Source organism: Cuculus canorus, chromosome 3 (assembly GCF_017976375.1).
Source record: "Cuculus canorus isolate bCucCan1 chromosome 3, bCucCan1.pri, whole genome shotgun sequence".
Taxonomy (NCBI): domain Eukaryota; kingdom Metazoa; phylum Chordata; class Aves; order Cuculiformes; family Cuculidae; genus Cuculus; species Cuculus canorus.
The window spans coordinates 9,849,835-9,860,503 of record NC_071403.1 but is presented as its reverse complement, the minus strand read 5'-3'; the positions used below and the strand labels follow the sequence as shown (position 1 = coordinate 9,860,503).

Sequence of the window (10,669 nt, the reverse complement as noted above, 5' to 3'; positions counted from 1 at the left end):
ACCTTTTCTTCTTTGAAATCCCCAGACACGTGGTTAATTAGTATCAGGAGGCCTCATGCAGCCAAATCCTTTAAATACTGATCTCAAAATGTATTTTTCAGCATCTCTTGATGTGGGTATCTCTGCTGCATCACCGGGCCATTAAAATAGTTTTGTGAAAACCATTAGAAATGTGATTCATTGAAGAGATCTTTTCTGTATTTGTCAGCAGCCAGACTCTAGGAGGCCTTTTTCTTACTGTGTGGCTTACCCAAAGTTCCTAGTAGTCCATCATTGCAGCCTTTGACGTTGTGAAAGGCAGTCCATGGCTTGGGTGGGATTTATGGCAAGTCAGCAAGTCTGACAGCAAAGGCCATGCCGGCGTTTGTACACTGACAGACAGGCAGTCTCTGGGTCTCTTTTATACTACACCAGATTGAACGTTCATGCTCAGGCCTGTCAAGAAAGCAAGGAAAGCTTTGATGGTTCTCAGCACAAGACAGCATTAAGCAAGAGAGAAATTAAAGCAAAATTATTGCTTGATTTTTGAAAGTTCTGTTCTATCCCAATGAATGAGGAGAGGAACACTTGCAGGCAAGACTGTATTATATTTTGCCACTTAAACCATCAGCTGATGAGTCTTCTGCTTTGGTGAGCGTCTCAGCCAGGTTGGTCACTCTTTGCTTCCTCCTGGTACCTGACGGTGTGTGATGCTGACCAGTGGCACTCATTAGTGCGTTATTTTTCTGAGAGTTTATCCATCTTCTTAACTAAATAGGCTTTTTACCAATGTGATTTTCTGTCATCCCTGATGTGAATTTCTCCTTGTGTAAACTCTTAAGGCACACTTTCTTTTTGATTACAGTCAGTACCTTTCGTTTCTGTTCTCAAGTCTGCCAAAAGCAGTCTTAACATTTACGCTTTTCCCTTTTACTAGGAATTTTTGACATGCTTAAGGCAGACTCCTCCCTCCCCTATTTATTGATCTTATAGAAAAAAAAAAAACCCTAGGTTTTAGAGGCAGAATAATTGAGCTTTTAATTGTGGCAAACTTGTTTTTCTCTCTTACTATGTAGTTATCTCTCTGAAAAGTTATTTACAAGTTAACGTTTTTCTTACCAAAGGATTGGAACAGCGTTATCGAGCCAACACCGCCCTCCAGTGATGATCACACGGCTCAGCCAGAGGGGGGATCTTCATGCTTGTGTGCTTTTCCCTGACAATTCACACAACTCTGTGTAGTGGTGGCACCCTTCCCCTACGTAAATGCAGTGTTGTGGCTACTATCCAAGCCCAGCACTCGTGAAGGAGTTCACTGTATTAATTTCAATATATTTTTGTAGATCCTAACTGGAAGAAATTAAGGAGAGAAACCGGTTAGATGAAAATTAAGTAGTATACTTTTAATACAAAGAGTAAAGTTCCTGATAACGCTGCAGGCAATGAATATTTGCAAAAGAAAACTAATTTATTGGTGAAAAAAAACCAAATTCAGCAGAGATGTAATTTTCTCCTAGTCGGTATTTGATTAGAAGACTCTTCAGCTTCTCCACAGGACCTGAAATCTTGTGTGTGTGTGCGGCTGGATGGAATGTAGGAATGAAGGAAACCAGCAGGGCTGTGTCTGAGACCATGTGGAAACAGAGTCCTCCCTAGGCTGATGGACACAGCACTTGCTGTGTGCTTGCGTGGTGACGAGCTGTGTCCAGGAGCAGAACGAGGTTAAGGTTTTCCTCTGTGGGTTTGCTTCACTCATGTGTTTGTGTACTATTTAGTGTTGTACTGTGCATAGTTAAAAGTATTTATTTTATGTGTCTCTCAGATAGTCTTAAAATAACTTGAAAAACACTGTAATGCAGATAAAACCTGCTTGGAAGACTGCCCGGAGCTTCCCGATACAGTCAGTCTGCATTCTCTTCCTGGCACTATGGGCTTCCTCTCATGGTTGCTTTCACTGATGATTACTTAATAATAGCTTGCAGTTCCCTCTAATTGTCTGTATTGCCTAAGAACATGCAGCGTCTTTATCGACTGCACAGCTGAAATGAGATTATAGATAGAAAGAGCAAGCTTTAGGCTCCACTTAGCATATGGGGCAAGAGCATTTGGAAACTAAGATGGTTTTAGTCAAAAGGAAAGGCTGATCACAGAATCACCAGGTTGGAAAGGACCCACTGGATCATCGAGTCCAACCATTCCTAACACTCCCTAAACCATGTCCCTCAGCACTTCATCCACCCGTTCCTTAAACACCTCCAGGGAAGGCGACTCGACCCCCTCCCTGGGCAGCCTGTTCCAGTACCCGATGACTCTTTCTGTGAAGAATTTTTTTCTGATATCCAACCTGAACCTCCCCTGGCGGAGCTTCAGACCATTCCCTCTTGCCCTGTCCCCTGTCACTTGGGAGAAGAGGCCAGCTCTCTCCTCTCCACAACCTCCTTTCAGGTAGTTGTAGAGAGTAACAAGGTCTCCCCTCAGCCTCCTCTTCTCCAGGCTAAACAACCCCAGCTCTCTCAGCTGCTCCTCGTAAGACTTGTTCTCCGGCCCCCTCACCAGCTTCATTGCTCTTCTCTGGACACGCTCCAGAGCCTCAACATCCTTCTTGTGGTGAAAGGCCCAGAACTGAACACAGTACTCAAGGTGCCATCTCACCAGTGCCGAGTACAGAGGGAGAATCACCTCCCTGGACCTGCTGGTGACCCCATTTCTGATACAAGCCAAGATGACATTGGCCTTCTTGGCCACCTGGGCACACTGCTGGCTCATGTTCAGTCGGCTGTCAACCATTACCCCCAGGCCCCTCTCCTCCGTGCAGCTCTCCAGCCACTCTTCCCCCAGTCTGTAGCACTGCACAGGGTTGTTGTGCCCCAAGTGCAGGACCCGGCATTTGGTCTTGTTAAACCTCATGCCTGTGGAGGGGAGTTCACAAGGGGGTCATTAACTGGGAACAGATCAGAGCTGTGATGCCTGCAAGCCAGGCTGGTGCTGTTTAGGTCACCTCCCAAGGGGTGCACAGGGTGCCCAGCCAGCAGTAACCAAAGAGGTTCTACTTGATGTGGCCACTACAGGAGCCCCATAACATTTATGCAGTTGCACGTGCAGTGTCTGCCAAGAGGCAGCTCTACCATAAGACTTTACAGCCTTTCTAATGCACTCTGAGAAAAAGCAGCTTTGCAGTTCCTCGTACAGTGAAATCAAAACCAAAGCCACGACCAAGTCCTGTTCCCGGGAGATGCTCGTTGACATCCCAGCTGGCTGCCTGCACTTGGCACACAGCCAGGGGCTGTTTTTCTCTCCAACTTCTTCTGCCTCCTCCCTGCCTGCCCAGGCTTTGTCCTGGAAATCTTCTTCCCACGTGCAGATGAAGAAAAGTCCTGCCAGCCCTCCACTTCTTGTCCCTCCTCTGTCTGTAGAGTCACTGAAACTTATCTGCCAGCAAATTTGCCTTTGGATGGAAGTCAGGACATAGAAAATAGTGCATCTTTGCTGCCAGCATCGTTGAAGTGTGGAACTCGGTGTCACTATAAACCCATTATGCCAGTGTGTCAGCAACTGATTGCAAGGATGTGGAGTACCAGGCCACCACGTCACCTTTAAACACAAATTGCTGTCCATAAGAAACATTCAATCTCCACATGGGAGTGCTGCTGATTCCCCTCCATATCCCGTTTTTCTTTTAACACAATTAATAAGGTCAAAAAGACATTCTGACAGATTTGCAAATATAGTAGCCATACACTTCAGTTTTGATAATAAAACAAAGTATTCTTCTGTTGGTGCTTTCCTCCCTCTGTGCTGGACTCCAGTAACAGAGTGGTTTTGCCGCTCCATTTAATAGTGAAAATCTGGCAATCAGCACTATTTTGTGATTGCCTGCATGTTGTGTTCCCAAGCCAAACTAAAAAGGGCTTCCCACAACTCTCCCCTCTGGGGCTGGAAATGCACCTGAGCTCTAAGCCCTTGTGTAGGACTTGTTTGGTTCTTCTCAGTGGAGGGGAAGCAAGGGCCAAGGTCTGTTGAGGACTGCTGCTGTGGGATTTGAGATTTTAACTATTCTTTCAGAAAGTAGCGTACACTTAAAATTCTCAAGGTAGGGGGAAGGAGTGGGAAATAAATTCCCAAGCTGAAGCTTTCTGCTGTCACTCTGAGTGAGCCATCATCCTAGCTGTCAAAACTAAAAGTACGTGGAGGAAGCTGAGAGATTTTAATCATTGCTGTCTTGGTAGGATCTGCCCTGTTATGTGACCTCATCTGTGTTGTGCCATTACATTTTGCACTCCTGTGATGTGACGTTTCCTCATGTTTAGATGTCACACTTGCCAAATGCTGTAGCCTGCACTAGAAATGCTGGTTTGTCAGTTCTACCCATTATCTTGGATATGGGCTGTTGAGGGAATTACTGCTGGAGTTAGTGCTGTGGCTTAACCCCAACAAGCAGCTAAGCATCACACAGCCCCTCGCTCACTCACCATTGGTGGGATGGGGGAGAGAATTAGAAGAGTGAAAGGGAAAAAAAGTCATGGGTTGAGATAATTGGTAAAGCAAAAGCCACACACAGGCAAAGCAAAACAAGGAATTAATTTGCTGCCTCCCATTAGCAGGCAATTGTTCAGCCACCTCCAGAAAATGAGGGCTCCATGATGAGTAGTGCTTACTTGGGAAGACAAACACCATCAGTCCAAACATCCTCCCTTCCTTCTTTTTCTCCCAGGTTTATATGCTGAGCATGATGTCATATGGTATGGAACACCCCTTTGGTTCCTTGGGGTTTTTACATTAACTTTTAAAGAGCAAATTAGTACCTCTACAAGGAGCTATGTCACTTTTTCATCAAACTCTTTATTTGAATACTTTATTGGTAAATGGTAACTATAAAAGCATGAGGGAGGAGAATTACATTATTTTGCCAACAATGTAAAGCCACGTCCTTTGATGCTTCCTTTGCGTAAATCTATTAAAATCTACAGAACTATACAACACACCTTAGGCTAAGAAACTCAGTCTCTATGATTTCCTTATGACTCGAAGTCATATAATTTTTTTGAAAATTAGATGAAATCAGTAAAATAAAACTACTGATTTAATTGACAGGCTGATTAATGCTGCAGTACTTTCTGTTTAGAATGAGTTTCTCTGTCAAAGGGCAACAGCTCTTTGACTGTTATAAATTCTCCCAGCAATACCTTTGTGTGTCTCCTGTAGTTTAATTGTGTTGTGAAGGTCTAGAGTTGAAATATATGTAACATAATGTCATCACCTTCAGTTACAACAGAGCCATGAAGTTGTTATAACTGAAAGAAGTTGTTAGTCCAAATGACTTTTTCCACTTTAGGGAGTATATGGAAGACTTGAAAACAGAGAACAACCCAAAGCAAAAGCAGAAAAGGTTGATTTTATGACTTGTCTCCTACATGAAGCTCTCACTGGCATCTTTCCATTTCTCATTGGCTAATTCCAACAAAATGTGACTCATCTCAGGCTGAACAAGGTCTTTAAATGCCTTGTGAAATGGGATGACTAAATAACAAGAGGGTTTAGGGTTAGTGCTCCCTGTTTTGGGTTAAGACAAATAGAACTCAGCCTCTCTGCCCAGCAGTGGCAGGCTGGCCTGGCAGCAAATGCCCAGTCTGTCCCATCAGAGATCTGGACCAGCTGCACCTTGTGCCGCTTTTCCCCACGTGCCAAACAATGTGAATGTTGGTAGAAGATATGGAAGGAAAGTAAGAGTTTATTATGGTAGGGATATGTAAGGATTAGAGGTCATAAAACACCATTTGTTTTGCAGCAAGTCTCCCTGCCGCTGTAGGCATCACTAATTATGGGTTCAAAACTGAGAAACAAATTTGAAAGTCCGAGTCCTGTGGTAGGAAAAGCCTTGGTATGCAAGTGGTGATACCAATGATTTGAAAGGCAGCTGTCTCTTCATTGAGCTAATGCTGAATTGGTGGTGTTGTGGGATGTTACAGAATGACACCTTTCTGGCAATGCTCTTTTCCTGATGACTTTCACAAATCTATTTCTGGTTACTCGTGGGTTTTGAGTTATCTTTTCTTTTTCTGAACTGGAAAAAGAGCGACTAAAACTTTTTCTGTCTTTAGATATAGAGGTACTTTTCATTCCTTCCCCAAAACTACTGCAGTGTATTTCTGGCTCATTCCATCCATGGTTGTATTTTGTGCGTGTGTGAATTTGAAAATCCCAGAGAAGTATACATAAAGTGTTATAGGAAGGTAAAGACACATGAACTGCATTGAATTCTCTATGCCAGTATGCTACATTACTGGTGTAGATTCCTGGGGAAAGGTAACGCATCTGTGTCTAATATTTATAGCTGTTGTTCACTCTGTTAGGGAGATCAAGGAGAAATTGAGTTTATGAGAATCTGGGGATTGCAAGCTATAAAGTCTAAAACTTTATAGCAAAATGTATAATGTTCACTACAAAGCACTAATGTACACTACAATTTGATTACATCCTTCTGGCAATACTTTGAGTATTTTAACATCTCATGTAGGTATTGTTAAATCCACACACAAGGAATAACTCCTAACTAGAGCAAATAATACCCAATTTCATCTAGACATATCCTCCTTTTCCCAACAATTTATTTAGTGTAGTCAGAATTAAAAGACTTTTAGAAAGCATGTTTTGGGGACTTTTTGACACCAGAAACCTTGTCAAAACTCCTGGAAAATCACTGTATCTCTGCTGCTGTGAGCTTGAATCACTTTGCATTGTGCGTATTGTGTGTATTGGATGTCAAAATCACCCAATTTGCACTGCATGAGTTTGTCTGCAGTATCCGGTTTATGCTTCCCAGAAATGCTGGGTTTACCCACGCAAGCAGTATACACATACATGCGTGTGTATCTCATGCATATATATTTGTATGTACATATATATATATATATATATGCATAGATGTACACATACCCACCCATGCACACACACATGGAAGTGTGTTTCTGTCAGGAAAATTCTAGATATAAATAGGGCAGCTCAAAATCCAGTGTACTGTTAACGAGCCTAATTCTAGTTGACAACATAAGACAACTATTTATAACAGTGGAAGCAAAAGATGTTACAGCACTGAAGGAACACAGTATGTGGATGTAGCTACAGAGCAATGCAGAGATATCTGAAGTTCATTCACGTTAATTATGAGATTAAAAGTGACAAGTGAGTTGGCTGTGTGCAAGCTGATTGACTGGTTTTGTGGGGAAAAGCATCTGTTAGCTTGGAGACAGCTCTGTATGAACATGGTTTCCCGCTGTGAACCTGAGCTGTTAAATCTACACAGTAAAATACTGTGCCAAGTGGATTTACCAGCTTGTCTCTATGCTTGCCTAAGAGTTTCTGCCCCAAAATTGCATAGTTCTCCATTGCAAGGGGTTATTACACTTTCAGTGGGGTGAGGAGTTAAAGACCGGGGCCTGAGTGTTTATCTTCTCCAAGACATTGCTCCTAGAACAGTCAACATGCAGTGCATGTGGACTGCTGTGACTGTTTTCTACTTCTGTTATAGCCCCACATGCTGAGTATCTAATTAAAATTTTAATTACTCTAACTGATTAATGTGTGATGCGTGATGAAGTTTTGAGTGGGGCTGGTAGTTTGCCATGGTAAGAAGTATTCAAAGTAATCGTGATTAAATCACAGATTAGCATTACTTACTTTGTTCCATTTTTCCAGATATTAGTTGCCTTTGCTGCTAAGAAAAAGGCTAAAAAAGTATGCAGTATCCCTTCCTTCATTTTCAAAAGTTTTTTAAATGACACTGATTGTGTTTACCAAATCTGGTGTAGGAAGTTGGTCGGAGCGTGTTGCAGAAAGTTGAGTGGTTGATGGCAGAAAGTCCTGATGGATGATCACAATGCTTCCTTCTGGTATTGCAGTATATTCCCCCCCTCTTTCCAAACCTGTACGTGTTTCACAAATTTTACAGAATTAGGAATTGCTTACGATTCAAAACTTGCTGTTAGTAGTTTCAAAAGTAAATAGTTTAGGTGTTAAGATTAAGTAATGTATTGCACGATCACTCACCTGCTTAACGTTGTTGCATATTTGCTGAGTGCTCCCTTGAGGATACGTTTTAGAATCAAAATATGAATTCTTAATTTTGATTTAAATTTTTATATTCTATACAAATAGAATACAACCCAGCTCCACCAAATTCTGCAGATAGTTTAGCAACCAAAGACCAAGGCTGACCGGCCTTGTTTGCTATCTCTGTTTATAAGGCATCCACAGTTTTAACATGTTCTGCAAATCTGGCATTAAGTTGTCTTCTTCCAAAGAGCAGTGGGACTGGGAAAAGCTGAGAGGAGGACAAGGAGATGGATTTTAAAACAGGGATCTGGCTGTCACAACTGTGGAAGTTAAACCTTCCTATGGATTCTGTGGCACACTTCTATTTCATACAGTTGTGGTCATCCAAAGCACAAAAACTGCTACAAGGGCTTTGCTGCTCTATTTGTCTTTCTGAAGAGCATCGTTTTCTATGGCTGAGGCCAGGGTTGTGCCAGTGGAAAGAGGCTTTCTTGCCTGTCATAAACAGAAAGACATAAAGGAAGAAGGCTTCACTGGCCTACTGGCAGCATCTTCTTTTCTGTATGAGTGAAAATTACTTACGAAATAATGGAAATAGAAATTGGAATGAGCACACAGCGCTCTGGGTGACTAGGACAGTCACCCAGACTGTTCTAAGGAAGCCTGGAAACAGCTTATTTCAATGTTTAAGCCTAGCTTTGTGCAGTCTTTGAGGTTCTTCTCTCAAAGCCAACTTTTCCTTATTTGATTATGAATTAAATAGTTTTCTTAAGCAAAACCTGTTTTGACAGCTTGAGAAAGATCAGAAAAAGAAGCCAAAACATTCTCTGTCACTAATGTAAATTGAAAGGCAAATCAGAACATGTCTATCATTTCATCCTTGAGTCTACAAACTCCGTGACAGAACACCAACAGTTCTTCCCAGTAAAGCTCTGATTCATATGGATAGAAAGTCCAGGAGTATCTTTACTTTGACTCAGCTTTTCAAGACCATAAACAGGGTCATAAAAAAGCTATACACCCTTCTCATGCAAGTGAGTCCTGGTTAATTTTATCCTACTCTTCAAAAGATGAAATTTGCCACTATACATTGCACTGGGGAGGCCTTTCTTGTTGCTGATGGCAAAGGGTAGCAGATCTGCAAACGCTCTGGACAGATTCAACTCCTGTAGCAGCTAGAAGAAGAACTAACTTGCACTTGTCACCTGTTGCTTCATTTCCTTGAATAGCTGGTCACATTCTTTAGACTTTTTAAACATGATGCAAGTGACAGACGTAACTTGGAGATGTTCCATTCGGTGATCGATTTGGGATTGTTCTTTCTGAAATAGCACAGTTTGTTTTCACAGAAGGTGTGCATTGGTGTATGCTTTTTCTTTTAATCTAGATTTGACTTTTCAGTGGATCTTAGTGTGTATATGTGTGCCAACAGATGCAGAATAACTAATTGTCTGGCTAAGATTTTTCTGGATTTGGCTAATAGCACACCCTAAGTGGGGAGGTGGCCACCAGCTTCTGAAAAATCTCTCAGAGAGAGCTCTTCTTAGAGCTCACTGTGCTCTAGGATAAACAAAGAGACGTGTGGAGAGAAGTACTATCTCTTTTTGCACCCTGGCTGGCACTGTGAGGTGGACTACCAAAGCCACTGAAACAAATACACAACAAAAGGTGCTTAAGTGAAATTTCATTGTTTTCCTCCTTTGGTAGCCAGTGATCACAGAAGTGAGAGAGATTCCCAAGTAGGTACCTGACCAAGGAGCATCAGGCCCAAAAGGCACAGCAGTAATTCCTGGAAGTCCAGGATTTACAAGTCTCCCTGGGGCAGCTTGGTGTTTAAATTCTTACTAATTACATGCAATGAGATCAGTCAGTTTTTGCAATCAATGTAAATGGATGTAAGACTTGGGATTTAGCTTAACATGCATAGCCATCAAGCAGCTAAGAAATACAACTGTCATAATTTTCATTTCCTGCTTTCTGCAGGGTTATGCAGAACATCATGGGCAGAAGGCAGTGCGACAGTTTCTCATAAAGTTTTGCTATAAATTGAGGATTAGACACCTCCTTGATTTTTTTTTTTTTTATTACAGTAGAGTCAGCATAAGTCAATTAGGGTTAAAGCAGAGAGGAAATGTATTTCAGAGGTAAACAGATATGGAAAACAAATTAGCAGCTAGTTGGAAACATTCCCAATTTCTAGGTGTAAATGGATGTGGTTGTAGGAGAAAAAAACACTCATAAAATAAAGAAGACAGTACTGATGACATTTTTTTTAATTTGCTTCTCCCTTCCTAGGGACAAACATTTCAGTGCCACTGTGATTGCTTTCTACTGCTGATAAACAACCCACACCATACACTGCTGCAAGCACAGTGCTCCCTGAAGTATGGAAAAGCTGGGTGTGTTCACTGTCACTGGTCTTACTGGTCTATGCAAAAACCAGGTCAGCGCTGCTGATTAGCTCTGAGGTCCTACAGAGCTCCTACACTCACCATTGGTCATTCCCACCTCTGTTAGGGTGTTAAACGCTTCTGTGCAGCAGAAATTGTTCATATACACCAGCGCTGTGATTTGGTTTCGGCTCTTTTATCCTTATCCCAGTCAAGGGGACACCGGACTCCTCAATGCTGGACAGATATAT

General features: G+C 42.1%; 1 protein-coding gene across 1 annotated transcript in view; it reads left to right on the top strand.

The window, feature by feature from the left end:
* Window positions 1-419: 419 nt before the first annotated feature.
* The window catches only part of COL21A1 (collagen type XXI alpha 1 chain), a 137,790-nt gene continuing 127,540 nt past the window's right edge, over window positions 420-10,669 (top strand). Inside the window, exon 1 of the mRNA XM_054063249.1 lies at window positions 420-647. The gene's annotated coding sequence lies outside the window, so the exon portion shown is untranslated. The remainder of the gene's footprint in view (window positions 648-10,669) is intronic.